General features: G+C 38.6%; 1 long non-coding RNA gene across 2 annotated transcripts; it reads right to left on the bottom strand.

The window, feature by feature from the left end:
- Positions 1 to 7,311: 7,311 nt before the first annotated feature.
- Positions 7,312 to 10,823, bottom strand: LOC311125349. Of its 2 annotated transcripts, XR_014612869.1 has the most exons (3): positions 10,134 to 10,823; positions 9,284 to 9,379; positions 7,312 to 8,366 (listed from the first exon to the last, which is right to left on the bottom strand). It is a non-coding gene; the product is annotated as an uncharacterized lncRNA (long non-coding RNA). The 2 variants fall into 2 exon arrangements; XR_014612870.1 differs by lacking the exon at positions 10,134 to 10,823 and having other exon boundaries at positions 9,284 to 9,512.
- Between the last annotated feature and the right edge of the window lie 3,372 nt (positions 10,824 to 14,195).

Here is a 14,195-nt window from a genome sequence, read left to right as displayed (position 1 = left end):
TAGGCAAGGATTTTCAAGTCTGCAAGTACGTTTTAAACTGAGTTCCATGAACATTGTCCAAAATCATGTTTTAGGCTAAATCCACAATGCGACCAGTTCAGCATATGACAGGAGACACTGTTTGAGTGTAACAAACTTGAAACATTTATTTTAGCCATTTCGCATGAAAACAGGATCCAAAATCATTGCTTTTCGTTCAGCACTGGAAGTACAGGCGCGCCCTACAATAGGCAAGGATTTTCAAGTCTGCAAGTACGTTTTAAACTGAGTTCCATGAACATTGTCCAAAATCATGTTTTAGGCAAAATCCACAATGTGACCAGTTCAGCATATGACAGGAGACACTGTTTGAGTGTAACAAACGTGAAACATTTCTTTTAGCCATTTCGCATGAAAACAGGATCCAAAATCATTGGTTTTCGTTCAGCACTGGAAGTACAGGCGCGCCCTACAAAAGGCAAGGATTTTCAAGTCTGCAAGTACGTTTTAAGCTGAGTTCCATGAACATTGTCCAAAATCATGTTTTAGGCAAAATCCACAATGCGACCAGTTCAGCATATGACAGGAGACACTGTTTGAGTGTAACAAACGTGAAACATTTCTTTTAGCCATTTCGCATGAAAACAGGATCCAAAATCATTGGTTTTCGTTCAGCACTGGAAGTACAGGCGCGCCCTACAATAGGCAAGGATTTTCAAGTCTGCAAGTACGTTTTAAGCTGAGTTCCATGAACATTGTCCAAAATCATGTTTTAGGCAAAATCCACAATGCGACCAGTTCAGCATATGACAGGAGACACTGTTTGAGTGTAACAAACGTGAAACATTTCTTTTAGCCATTTCGCATGAAAACAGGATCCACAATCATTGGTTTTCGTTCAGCACTAGAAGTACAGGCGCGTCCTACAATAGGCAAGGATTTTCAAGTCTGCAAGTACGTTTTAAGCTGAGTTCCATGAACATTGTCCAAAAGTATGTTTTAGGCTAAATCCACAATGCGACCAGTTCAGCATATGACAGGAGACACTGTTTGAGTGTAACAAACTTGAAACATTTATTTTAGCCATTTCGCATGAAAACAGGATCCAAAATCATTGCTTTTCGTTCAGCACTGGAAGTACAGGCGCGCCCTACAAAAGGCAAGGATTTTCAAGTCTGCAAGTACGTTTTAAGCTGAGTTCCATGAACATTGTCCAAAATCATGTTTTTTGGCTAAATCCACAATGCGACCAGTTCAGCATATGACAGGAGACACTGTTTGAGTGTAACAAACTTGAAACATTTCTTTTAGCCATTTCGCATGAAAACAGGATCCAAAATCATTGGTTTTCGTTCAGCACTGGAAGTACAGGCGCGCCCTACAATAGGCAAGGATTTTCAAGTCTGCAAGTACGTTTTAAGCTGAGTTCCATGAACATTGTCCAAAATCATGTTTTTTGGCTAAATCCACAATGCGACCAGTTCAGCATATGACAGGAGACACTGTTTGAGTGTAAAAAACGTGAAACATTTCTTTTAGCCATTTCGCATGAAAACAGGATCCACAATCATTGGTTTTCGTTCAGCACTTAGAAGTACAGGCGCGCCCTACAATAGGCAAGGATTTTCAAGTCTGCAAGTACGTTTTAAGCTGAGTTCCATGAACATTGTCCAAAAGTATGTTTTTTGGCTAAATCCACAATGCGACCAGTTCAGCATATGACAGGAGACACTGTTTGAGTGTAACAAACTTGAAACATTTATTTTAGCCATTTCGCATGAAAACAGGATCCAAAATCATTGGTTTTCGTTCAGCACTGGAAGTACAGGCGCGCCCTACAAAAGGCAAGGATTTTCAAGTCTGCAAGTACGTTTTAAGCTGAGTTCCATGAACATTGTCCAAAATCATGTTTTAGGCAAAATCCACAATGCGACCAGTTCAGCATATGACAGGAGACACTGTTTGAGTGTAACAAACGTGAAACATTTCTTTTAGCCATTTCGCATGAAAACAGGATCCAAAATCATTGGTTTTCGTTCAGCACTGGAAGTACAGGCGCGCCCTACAAAAGGCAAGGATTTTCAAGTCTGCAAGTACGTTTTAAGCTGAGTTCCATGAACATTGTCCAAAATCATGTTTTAGGCAAAATCCACAATGCGACCAGTTCAGCATATGACAGGAGACACTGTTTGAGTGTAACAAACGTGAAACATTTCTTTTAGCCATTTCGCATGAAAACAGGATCCAAAATCATTGGTTTTCGTTCAGCACTAGAAGTACAGGCGCGCCCTACAATAGGCAAGGATTTTCAAGTCTGCAAGTACGTTTTAAGCTGAGTTCCATGAACATTGTCCAAAATCATGTTTTTTGGCTAAATCCACAATGCGACCAGTTCAGCATATGACAGGAGACACTGTTTGAGTGTAACAAACTTGAAACATTTCTTTTAGCCATTTCGCATGAAAACAGTATCCACAATCATTGGTTTTCGTTCAGCACTTAGAAGTACAGGCGCGCCCTACAATAGGCAAGGATTTTCAAGTCTGCAAGTACGTTTTAAACTGAGTTCCATGAACATTGTCCAAAATCATGTTTTAGGCTAAATCCACAATGCGACCAGTTCAGCATATGACAGGAGACACTGTTTGAGTGTAACAAACTTGAAACATTTATTTTAGCCATTTCGCATGAAAACAGGATCCAAAATCATTGCTTTTCGTTCAGCACTGGAAGTACAGGCGCGCCCTACAAAAGGCAAGGATTTTCAAGTCTGCAAGTACGTTTTAAGCTGAGTTCCATGAACATTGTCCAAAATCATGTTTTTTGGCTAAATCCACAATGCGACCAGTTCAGCATATGACAGGAGACACTGTTTGAGTGTAACAAACTTGAAACATTTCTTTTAGCCATTTCGCATGAAAACAGGATCCACAATCATTGGTTTTCGTTCAGCACTAGAAGTACAGGCGCGCCCTACAATAGGCAAGGATTTTCAAGTCTGCAAATACGTTTTAAGCTGAGTTCCATGAACATTGTCCAAAATCATGTTTTTTGGCTAAATCCACAATGCGACCAGTTCAGCATATGACAGGAGACACTGTTTGAGTGTAACAAACTTGAAACATTTCTTTTAGCCATTTCGCATGAAAACAGGATCCAAAATCATTGGTTTTCGTTTAGCACTGGAAGTACAGGCGCGCCCTACAATAGGCAAGGATTTTCAAGTCTGCAACTACGTTTTAAACTGAGTTCCATGAACATTGTCCAAAATCATGTTTTAGGCAAAATCCACAATGCGACCAGTTCAGCATATGACAGGAGACACTGTTTGAGTGTAACAAACGTGAAACATTTCTTTTAGCCATTTCGCATGAAAACAGGATCCAAAATCATTGCTTTTCGTTCAGCACTGGAAGTACAGGCGCGCCCTACAAAAGGCAAGGATTTTCAAGTCTGCAAGTACGTTTTAAGCTGAGTTCCATGAACATTGTCCAAAATCATGTTTTTTGGCTAAATCCACAATGCGACCAGTTCAGCATATGACAGGAGACACTGTTTGAGTGTAACAAACTTGAAACATTTCTTTTAGCCATTTCGCATGAAAACAGGATCCAAAATCATTGGTTTTCGTTCAGCACTGGAAGTACAGGCGCGCCCTACAAAAGGCAAGGATTTTCAAGTCTGCAAGTACGTTTTAAGCTGAGTTCCATGAACATTGTCCAAAATCATGTTTTAGGCAAAATCCACAATGCGACCAGTTCAGCATATGACAGGAGACACTGTTTGAGTGTAACAAACGTGAAACATTTCTTTTAGCCATTTCGCATGAAAACAGTATCCACAATCATTGGTTTTCGTTCAGCACTTAGAAGTACAGGCGCGCCCTACAATAGGCAAGGATTTTCAAGTCTGCAAGTACGTTTTAAACTGAGTTCCATGAACATTGTCCAAAATCATGTTTTAGGCTAAATCCACAATGCGACCAGTTCAGCATATGACAGGAGACACTGTTTGAGTGTAACAAACTTGAAACATTTATTTTAGCCATTTCGCATGAAAACAGGATCCAAAATCATTGCTTTTCGTTCAGCACTGGAAGTACAGGCGCGCCCTACAAAAGGCAAGGATTTTCAAGTCTGCAAGTACGTTTTAAGCTGAGTTCCATGAACATTGTCCAAAATCATGTTTTTTGGCTAAATCCACAATGCGACCAGTTCAGCATATGACAGGAGACACTGTTTGAGTGTAACAAACTTGAAACATTTCTTTTAGCCATTTCGCATGAAAACAGGATCCAAAATCATTGGTTTTCGTTCAGCACTGGAAGTACAGGCGCGCCCTACAATAGGCAAGGATTTTCAAGTCTGCAACTACGTTTTAAACTGAGTTCCATGAACATTGTCCAAAATCATGTTTTAGGCAAAATCCACAATGCGACCAGTTCAGCATATGACAGGAGACACTGTTTGAGTGTAACAAACGTGAAACATTTCTTTTAGCCATTTCGCATGAAAACAGGATCCAAAATCATTGGTTTTCGTTCAGCACTGGAAGTACAGGCGCGCCCTACAAAAGGCAAGGATTTTCAAGTCTGCAAGTACGTTTTAAGCTGAGTTCCATGAACATTGTCCAAAATCATGTTTTAGGCAAAATCCACAATGCGACCAGTTCAGCATATGACAGGAGACACTGTTTGAGTGTAACAAACGTGAAACATTTCTTTTAGCCATTTCGCATGAAAACAGTATCCACAATCATTGGTTTTCGTTCAGCACTTAGAAGTACAGGCGCGCCCTACAATAGGCAAGGATTTTCAAGTCTGCAAGTACGTTTTAAACTGAGTTCCATGAACATTGTCCAAAATCATGTTTTAGGCTAAATCCACAATGCGACCAGTTCAGCATATGACAGGAGACACTGTTTGAGTGTAACAAACTTGAAACATTTATTTTAGCCATTTCGCATGAAAACAGGATCCAAAATCATTGCTTTTCGTTCAGCACTGGAAGTACAGGCGCGCCCTACAAAAGGCAAGGATTTTAAGTCTGCAAGTACGTTTTAAGCTGAGTTCCATGAACATTGTCCAAAATCATGTTTTTTGGCTAAATCCACAATGCGACCAGTTCAGCATATGACAGGAGACACTGTTTGAGTGTAACAAACTTGAAACATTTCTTTTAGCCATTTCGCATGAAAACAGGATCCAAAATCATTGGTTTTCGTTCAGCACTGGAAGTACAGGCGCGCCCTACAATAGGCAAGGATTTTCAAGTCTGCAAGTACGTTTTAAACTGAGTTCCATGAACATTGTCCAAAATCATGTTTTAGGCAAAATCCACAATGTGACCAGTTCAGCATATGACAGGAGACACTGTTTGAGTGTAACAAACGTGAAACATTTCTTTTAGCCATTTCGCATGAAAACAGGATCCAAAATCATTGGTTTTCGTTCAGCACTGGAAGTACAGGCGCGCCCTACAAAAGGCAAGGATTTTCAAGTCTGCAAGTACGTTTTAAGCTGAGTTCCATGAACATTGTCCAAAATCATGTTTTAGGCAAAATCCACAATGCGACCAGTTCAGCATATGACAGGAGACACTGTTTGAGTGTAACAAACGTGAAACATTTCTTTTAGCCATTTCGCATGAAAACAGGATCCAAAATCATTGGTTTTCGTTCAGCACTGGAAGTACAGGCGCGCCCTACAATAGGCAAGGATTTTCAAGTCTGCAAGTACGTTTTAAGCTGAGTTCCATGAACATTGTCCAAAATCATGTTTTAGGCAAAATCCACAATGCGACCAGTTCAGCATATGACAGGAGACACTGTTTGAGTGTAACAAACGTGAAACATTTCTTTTAGCCATTTCGCATGAAAACAGGATCCACAATCATTGGTTTTCGTTCAGCACTAGAAGTACAGGCGCGTCCTACAATAGGCAAGGATTTTCAAGTCTGCAAGTACGTTTTAAGCTGAGTTCCATGAACATTGTCCAAAAGTATGTTTTAGGCTAAATCCACAATGCGACCAGTTCAGCATATGACAGGAGACGCTGTTTGAGTGTAACAAACTTGAAACATTTATTTTAGCCATTTCGCATGAAAACAGGATCCAAAATCATTGCTTTTCGTTCAGCACTGGAAGTACAGGCGCGCCCTACAAAAGGCAAGGATTTTCAAGTCTGCAAGTACGTTTTAAGCTGAGTTCCATGAACATTGTCCAAAATCATGTTTTTTGGCTAAATCCACAATGCGACCAGTTCAGCATATGACAGGAGACACTGTTTGAGTGTAACAAACTTGAAACATTTCTTTTAGCCATTTCGCATGAAAACAGGATCCAAAATCATTGGTTTTCGTTCAGCACTGGAAGTACAGGCGCGCCCTACAATAGGCAAGGATTTTCAAGTCTGCAAGTACGTTTTAAACTGAGTTCCATGAACATTGTCCAAAATCATGTTTTAGGCAAAATCCACAATGTGACCAGTTCAGCATATGACAGGAGACACTGTTTGAGTGTAACAAACGTGAAACATTTCTTTTAGCCATTTCGCATGAAAACAGGATCCAAAATCATTGGTTTTCGTTCAGCACTGGAAGTACAGGCGCGCCCTACAAAAGGCAAGGATTTTCAAGTCTGCAAGTACGTTTTAAGCTGAGTTCCATGAACATTGTCCAAAATCATGTTTTAGGCAAAATCCACAATGCGACCAGTTCAGCATATGACAGGAGACACTGTTTGAGTGTAACAAACGTGAAACATTTCTTTTAGCCATTTCGCATGAAAACAGGATCCAAAATCATTGGTTTTCGTTCAGCACTCACTGTAAACCCTAATAAGTTCACATAACTAAAAAATTATTTTGTAACAGATTACACAAAAATATTTTAGTGATGTTTTTAAATGTTTTAAGTTTACATAAAATAAAAATTATATTTACAGTTGCCTTAAATTATCTCAATGTTATCTTATAAATATTGATATTCCTCAACTTATAATTAGGGAGTAATTCACTCAAAATTTTCAATATTTTTCAACTCATATAATGTGGGAAATACACTCAAAATTTTCAATATTTTTCAACTCATATAATGTGGGAAATACACTCAAAATATTAAATATTATTCAACTCATAAATGTGGGAAATACACTCAAAATATTAAATATTCTTCAACTCATAATGTGTGAAATACACTCAAAATTTTCAATATTCTTCAACTCATAATGTGGGACATGCAAACAAAATTAATTCTAAACTGAAATACTGATGTCGGTCCATTACACAATTATAATCAGCGAATAATGTTAGAAAACATGAAAGTGACACCACAGTGACAATTTAACTTTTTTTTTATTCAACACAATGTGCTTTTAAAAAGGCACGAATCAAAAGGAGCTCAGTCAAAACAAAGTGCTTGTCATAAATTAAAACAAAAAAGGAAAAGGAAATTACTCCATAAAAACAAAATGTGTTTTAAAGTACATTAAGTGTTAATAGTTCCATATTCTGATAGTGGTCATTGCTACAGAGGGTAGATTCAGTATTTTGGGTCTCCATATCACACTATTCAGTAAACATTATGATAAAAACTCACAAAGGCTTCATGATAAAATTCAATAAGATTCTAATTATAATCCATCCTCAACAGCAATGACAACTATTAGAATGTGGAGCCATTTAAAACGTTTTGGCACTTACTGTACCTTGAAGGCTGCAACTCACTTTTTTTAAATAAAACATTCAAATAAAAGTACTGGTTTCTACTGTGCCGTACTTCAACTGGCAACATCAAGGTAAGCATTAGGTCACACAACATTAAACATGTATAGTGCATGAATTCAACAGTCGTTTCCCACAAGTACAGTACAAAAACTTGGGCTTGGCAATACGTCAATGTTGTGATATTTATCTATTAACAATCAATGTATTAAATCTGAGGTAGAAGAGGCAAACAGTGTAACATATTAAACATGAGGTAGAAGAGGCAAATTATTACATTTGTAAAGAGGGGAAAAAAACTAAAAACATCCTCAATACTCAGCTCAACAAATAGTCCATTCTGAGTGATTCACTCATTGAACAAATCATTCTTCAGTGTCAGTAGACGGCCTTTCAGTGGTTTGTTGTCCTCAAGACACATCACAACTTTTTGGATAAATGTGAATGTAAGCTCAAGATTCTTTGGGTACTGTAGGTCTAGTGCATAGACATACCCAAAGAGCAGGAGAAATGAGTCAGCCAGGTTTGTGGGACCACTCACAAGTATTTCATCTTCCACGACAATACAGATGCTCTCAGGGCTGAAGAGGGCCGCATCAGTAGTATCATCAGTGACAACTGTCAGGAGAGCCACCGGAATGTCAGTGAGGTCTGGACCATCTGCTGACTATAAAACACAAATAATACAAAAATGAGTTCAGCCCCTCAAGGATACAAATCATGCTAATGATGTCTAGACATTACAGTCACTTTGCATTTAGACTGCAACTAAGCTACATGTTTAAACTATTTTCTTTACACATGCTTATTATTTTATGTTAGTTTCACACCTACCTGTAAGCATACTTTTTGTTTAGTGGAATTCTTTATACTTACCTTTTCATTTATGTAATTTCTACATGTCAGTTTGCAGAATAACAACTCAAGGAAACTTCATAAACAGGTTCTGGGGGCTATTCCAGAAAGGAGGTTCAACAAACTGAGCCTAACCCTGAACCCAGAGTTGACTTACCCCGTGAAGTGAAACTGAGTTTTCAGTTACAGAACAGCTGATCTGAGTTAGGTAAGTTGACTCAGAGTACGTTAACTCGGAGTTGAGCTTGTGCCTGACGACTAGTAAAAAGCCATCATCAATGGAGCTCCGATACGGTTATTCACCATGGCAACGGGAGAAAACAGGAAGCAGACATTTTCTGGCTGCGGCTGTTATATAAATCACTGACAGAGTTTCAGATGCAGTAGTCTTTTCATTTTGAATTTAACTTCACTTTATTTTATATTAGCCTTTAAGGAAGTGGTTGAATGTTGTTCAATGTTTTATTTTAGGCAATTTTGTTTTATTTAAAATCGGCTGAAAATGAAATATAAAAACATTTTATCTCATACTCAATGCGGCGACAAACTAGAAACACAGACTTTGAAATTACGTTGTTGGAAAAAATACAATTGGCTATACTGATGGTTTTCACATAACCTGCTTTCTGGAATGCCCCTCTGGTTCTCCTAGAGTTCTTTGAGTGATGTCATGTTTAAGCTGACTGAATAGCTAAGCAAAGGGATTGATAGTGAGGCCAGTACACTTACATTACAGGTCCTGAAAAACTTGGAGGCATCTTCACGCAGGTACACAGGAAGTGCACGAAGGACGAGGGCCCGTCTCATATTTACATCACGTTGTTCCTACATGGACAAAAAATATCCATTACAATAATAATTACACAAATATCAAAAACATTCATTGTACACTAATTATAGTAAAAATGAAAATGTTAAAAGATAAGCAAGTTAGTTATTAACAAGCAAAGCATCAAAGTTGTGTGCTTATAGATCTGCTATTTCTGTTGTTGTTCTTTGTATTTAACAAAGTATTAATAAAGGGTTCAAGTGATCAACTGTTGACCCCACAGTTGAGATAAAAACATTTAGAGAAATAGCAAAAGAATGACTGTGGAAACACATAAAATAAAACCAATTATTAGTGTAACCCTCTCACCAGGCTCGAATTTGACTCTCACATATTACCTTATTTAGAATATCTGAACAGCATGGGATATTAAGTGAGAAGGACATCTCCAATAAGAATCCCTATTGTAAACTTGCTAGGGTGAATGACAAATAGGGTATTAACTTCAGATAGAATGATTATAGACTTGGTTATTGTTGTAAGGATATGCTTTCCCATGCATTAAATGAAACTTAAACAGTAAATGACTCCACCAATACAACAGACATAAGGTTCAAGATCTATATTAATCAAATGTTCAATGTATCACATCAAAAGAAATACAAATTATAAACCCCAATGATTTTTCCACAACCCCATGTCCAAATTATTTGCAAGCTTGCTTAAACCCTGGGCGCGCGTTGGAGCTCATAAAAAAAATGACGACATACATAAAGTCCCGAAGTCCACCCCACATTTGTAGTTACTCACTACTTGTAGATAATGCCTCAGCAAAATATAGTAGTTCCGTGCAGGTGTCCTCACAAGATCCACCGCGAACACAGCTATCAATGCAGCCAGTACTCGGTAGCAGCAACAGACATCTGTTGGAAACCCGAACTGATCGTCACAAGCAATTCTCTCCAAGTCTTGCACGATGCTAGGCTAACCTCTAGGATGTCGAATGTCTCCACAATGCGACGGCAGCTTCAGTCTCCACTTGGTCTTTCTTAACTAAATAATAAACACTCTCTTATAGAAATAAAATCAGGATTTCCCTTAAAAAAACTCTGTAGGTATGGTTTTGTTCTCTCTTTATCGTTTCCTTTGGTCGTTTTTCCTTCACCAACCCCACTAACGTCTCTCCTCTCCCTTCTTTCAACTTTTCCCTCCCTTTTCTTTCCCGGCAACCAGTCCACTCTCCCATTGGCCACAACTTAACAAGTTAGCTCATTGGTCAAAACTTTAACGAGATACGTGGGAAATTTAAACTTAAAAGTAAACCAACCTATTCACTTGTACATTTTTTAAAAACATTGCTTCAAAAGAAATGAATTAATGACATTACAAATCAGGAGCTATTCGATCACCTTTTAAATCTAATACCAATGAATTATAACAAATACACTCTATACTTGGTTTTAGCAATGTATTACATTAGTAACACTATTTCATAATACATCCTACCTGAAATGTTAAAAGGATTTCGAGATGATCTCACAACCACACACTTGAGCCTAGGAAGAAATACACAGGCCTGGTTAGCATAATGATAACACACTCACATTATGTTGTTTAGCATTGTTCGTTTCACGCTAGCACACACGTACACACAGCTCGATAACGTAAAATATTTACTGTGTAAGGCAGACACTTATTGAAATAAGTATAATCACAGTACGCACTTGCATTACCGGCGAACAGCGAAAACTCATGGACCTTCCTCCACCGTCAATGTCCCGGGCAAACATGCATTATGGGAAATGTAGTTCATCCAGGAAACATGCTGATAACGTTACACCGTTGTAAGATGAAGTAACGTAACGTATTTATCACATATTTAACAACTTCTAAAGTTACAATTACTTGGATTTTTACACTATTTACAACAAATATTCACTGTGCACATTGTACAAATGTATTCCCAGTTCCACATTTAAGACTATCGAAATTCAATTGAAAAAAAACAATGAAAAAAAAACAGAGTTACTTACCAAATCAGAGGTGATGATAAGATGGCGCTTAAGAAAACGAGGGCAATAAGACTAATGATAAAAACGGAGGTGGTGGTGGTTTCAAGCGGGCAGCATAAAAGTGCGCATTGCAAACAAATTAAAACAAATTAAACTGTGTTCCACATCCACACGGGCGGCCCAAACAACCCCGCATCTCGGCAAATTCAAGATGGCTGACTCAGCTTTCCTGAGGGAGAGATGACCCACCCACCAGAACGTCATGACGTCGATAACGTCATGACACTACCTAAACTTTTTGAGCGTTCCACACAAATTACCTATAAAATATTGAGCGCTCTTCAATTAAAGTGGCATAAATCTCAACAGAGCTCAACACTTTATAGTTTGGTCAACTGCATAACGACATTTGACTGTTATGACCTTATTACTTATGAGCTAGTACAACTGTTTGGGAATACAGTGCTGGAAGTACAGGCGCGCCCTACAATAGGCAAGGATTTTCAAGTCTGCAAGTACGTTTTAAGCTGAGTTCCATGAACATTGTCCAAAATCATGTTTTAGGCAAAATCCACAATGCGACCAGTTCAGCATATGACAGGAGACACTGTTTGAGTGTAACAAACGTGAAACATTTCTTTTAGCCATTTCGCATGAAAACAGGATCCACAATCATTGGTTTTCGTTCAGCACTAGAAGTACAGGCGCGCCCTACAATAGGCAAGGATTTTCAAGTCTGCAAGTACGTTTTAAGCTGAGTTCCATGAACATTGTCCAAAAGTATGTTTTTTGGCTAAATCCACAATGCGACCAGTTCAGCATATGACAGGAGACACTGTTTGAGTGTAACAAACTTGAAACATTTATTTTAGCCATTTCGCATGAAAACAGGATCCAAAATCATTGGTTTTCGTTCAGCACTGGAAGTACAGGCGCGCCCTACAATAGGCAAGGATTTTCAAGTCTGCAAGTACGTTTTAAGCTGAGTTCCATGAACATTGTCCAAAAGTATGTTTTTTGGCTAAATCCACAATGCGACCAGTTCAGCATATGACAGGAGACACTGTTTGAGTGTAACAAACTTGAAACATTTATTTTAGCCATTTCGCATGAAAACAGGATCCAAAATCATTGGTTTTCGTTCAGCACTGGAAGTACAGGCGCGCCCTACAAAAGGCAAGGATTTTCAAGTCTGCAAGTACGTTTTAAGCTGAGTTCCATGAACATTGTCCAAAATCATGTTTTAGGCAAAATCCACAATGCGACCAGTTCAGCATATGACAGGAGACACTGTTTGAGTGTAACAAACGTGAAACATTTCTTTTAGCCATTTCGCATGAAAACAGGATCCAAAATCATTGGTTTTCGTTCAGCACTGGAAGTACAGGCGCGCCCTACAATAGGCAAGGATTTTCAAGTCTGCAAGTACGTTTTAAGCTGAGTTCCATGAACATTGTCCAAAATCATGTTTTAGGCAAAATCCACAATGCGACCAGTTCAGCATATGACAGGAGACACTGTTTGAGTGTAACAAACGTGAAACATTTCTTTTAGCCATTTCGCATGAAAACAGGATCCACAATCATTGGTTTTCGTTCAGCACTAGAAGTACAGGCGCGCCCTACAATAGGCAAGGATTTTCAAGTCTGCAAGTACGTTTTAAGCTGAGTTCCATGAACATTGTCCAAAAGTATGTTTTTTGGCTAAATCCACAATGCGACCAGTTCAGCATATGACAGGAGACACTGTTTGAGTGTAACAAACTTGAAACATTTATTTTAGCCATTTCGCATGAAAACAGGATCCAAAATCATTGGTTTTCGTTCAGCACTGGAAGTACAGGCGCGCCCTACAAAAGGCAAGGATTTTCAAGTCTGCAAGTACGTTTTAAGCTGAGTTCCATGAACATTGTCCAAAATCATGTTTTAGGCAAAATCCACAATGCGACCAGTTCAGCATATGACAGGAGACACTGTTTGAGTGTAACAAACTTGAAACATTTCTTTTAGCCATTTCGCATGAAAACAGGATCCAAAATCATTGGTTTTCGTCAGCACTGGAAGTACAGGCGCGCCCTACAATAGGCAAGGATTTTCAAGTCTGCAAGTACGTTTTAAGCTGAGTTCCATGAACATTGTCCAAAATCATGTTTTAGGCAAAATCCACAATGCGACCAGTTCAGCATATGACATGAGACACTGTTTGAGTGTAACAAACGTGAAACATTTTTTTTAGCCATTTCGCATGAAAACAGGATCCACAATCATTGGTTTTCGTTCAGCACTAGAAGTACAGGCGCGCCCTACAATAGGCAAGGATTTTCAAGTCTGCAAGTACGTTTTAAGCTGAGTTCCATGAACATTGTCCAAAATCATGTTTTTTGGCTAAATCCACAATGCGACCAGTTCAGCATATGACAGGAGACACTGTTTGAGTGTAACAAACTTGAAACATTTATTTTAGCCATTTCGCATGAAAACAGGATCCAAAATCATTGCTTTTCGTTCAGCACTGGAAGTACAGGCGCGCCCTACAAAAGGCAAGGATTTTCAAGTCTGCAAGTACGTTTTAAGCTGAGTTCCATGAACATTGTCCAAAATCATGTTTTTTGGCTAAATCCACAATGCGACCAGTTCAGCATATGACAGGAGACACTGTTTGAGTGTAACAAACTTGAAACATTTCTTTTAGCCATTTCGCATGAAAACAGGATCCAAAATCATTGGTTTTCGTTTAGCACTGGAAGTACAGGGGCGCCCTACAATAGGCAAGGATTTTCAAGTCTGCAACTACGTTTTAAACTGAGTTCCATGAACATTGTCCAAAATCATGTTTTAGGCAAAATCCACAATGCGACCAG

This window comes from Coregonus lavaretus (genome assembly GCF_964263955.1).
Source record: "Coregonus lavaretus genome assembly, contig: HAP1_SCAFFOLD_414, whole genome shotgun sequence".
In the NCBI taxonomy this organism is placed as follows: Eukaryota; Metazoa; Chordata; class Actinopteri; order Salmoniformes; family Salmonidae; genus Coregonus; species Coregonus lavaretus.
Note: the sequence above shows the minus strand (reverse complement) of the source record. Positions and strands in the feature narration are given on the sequence as shown.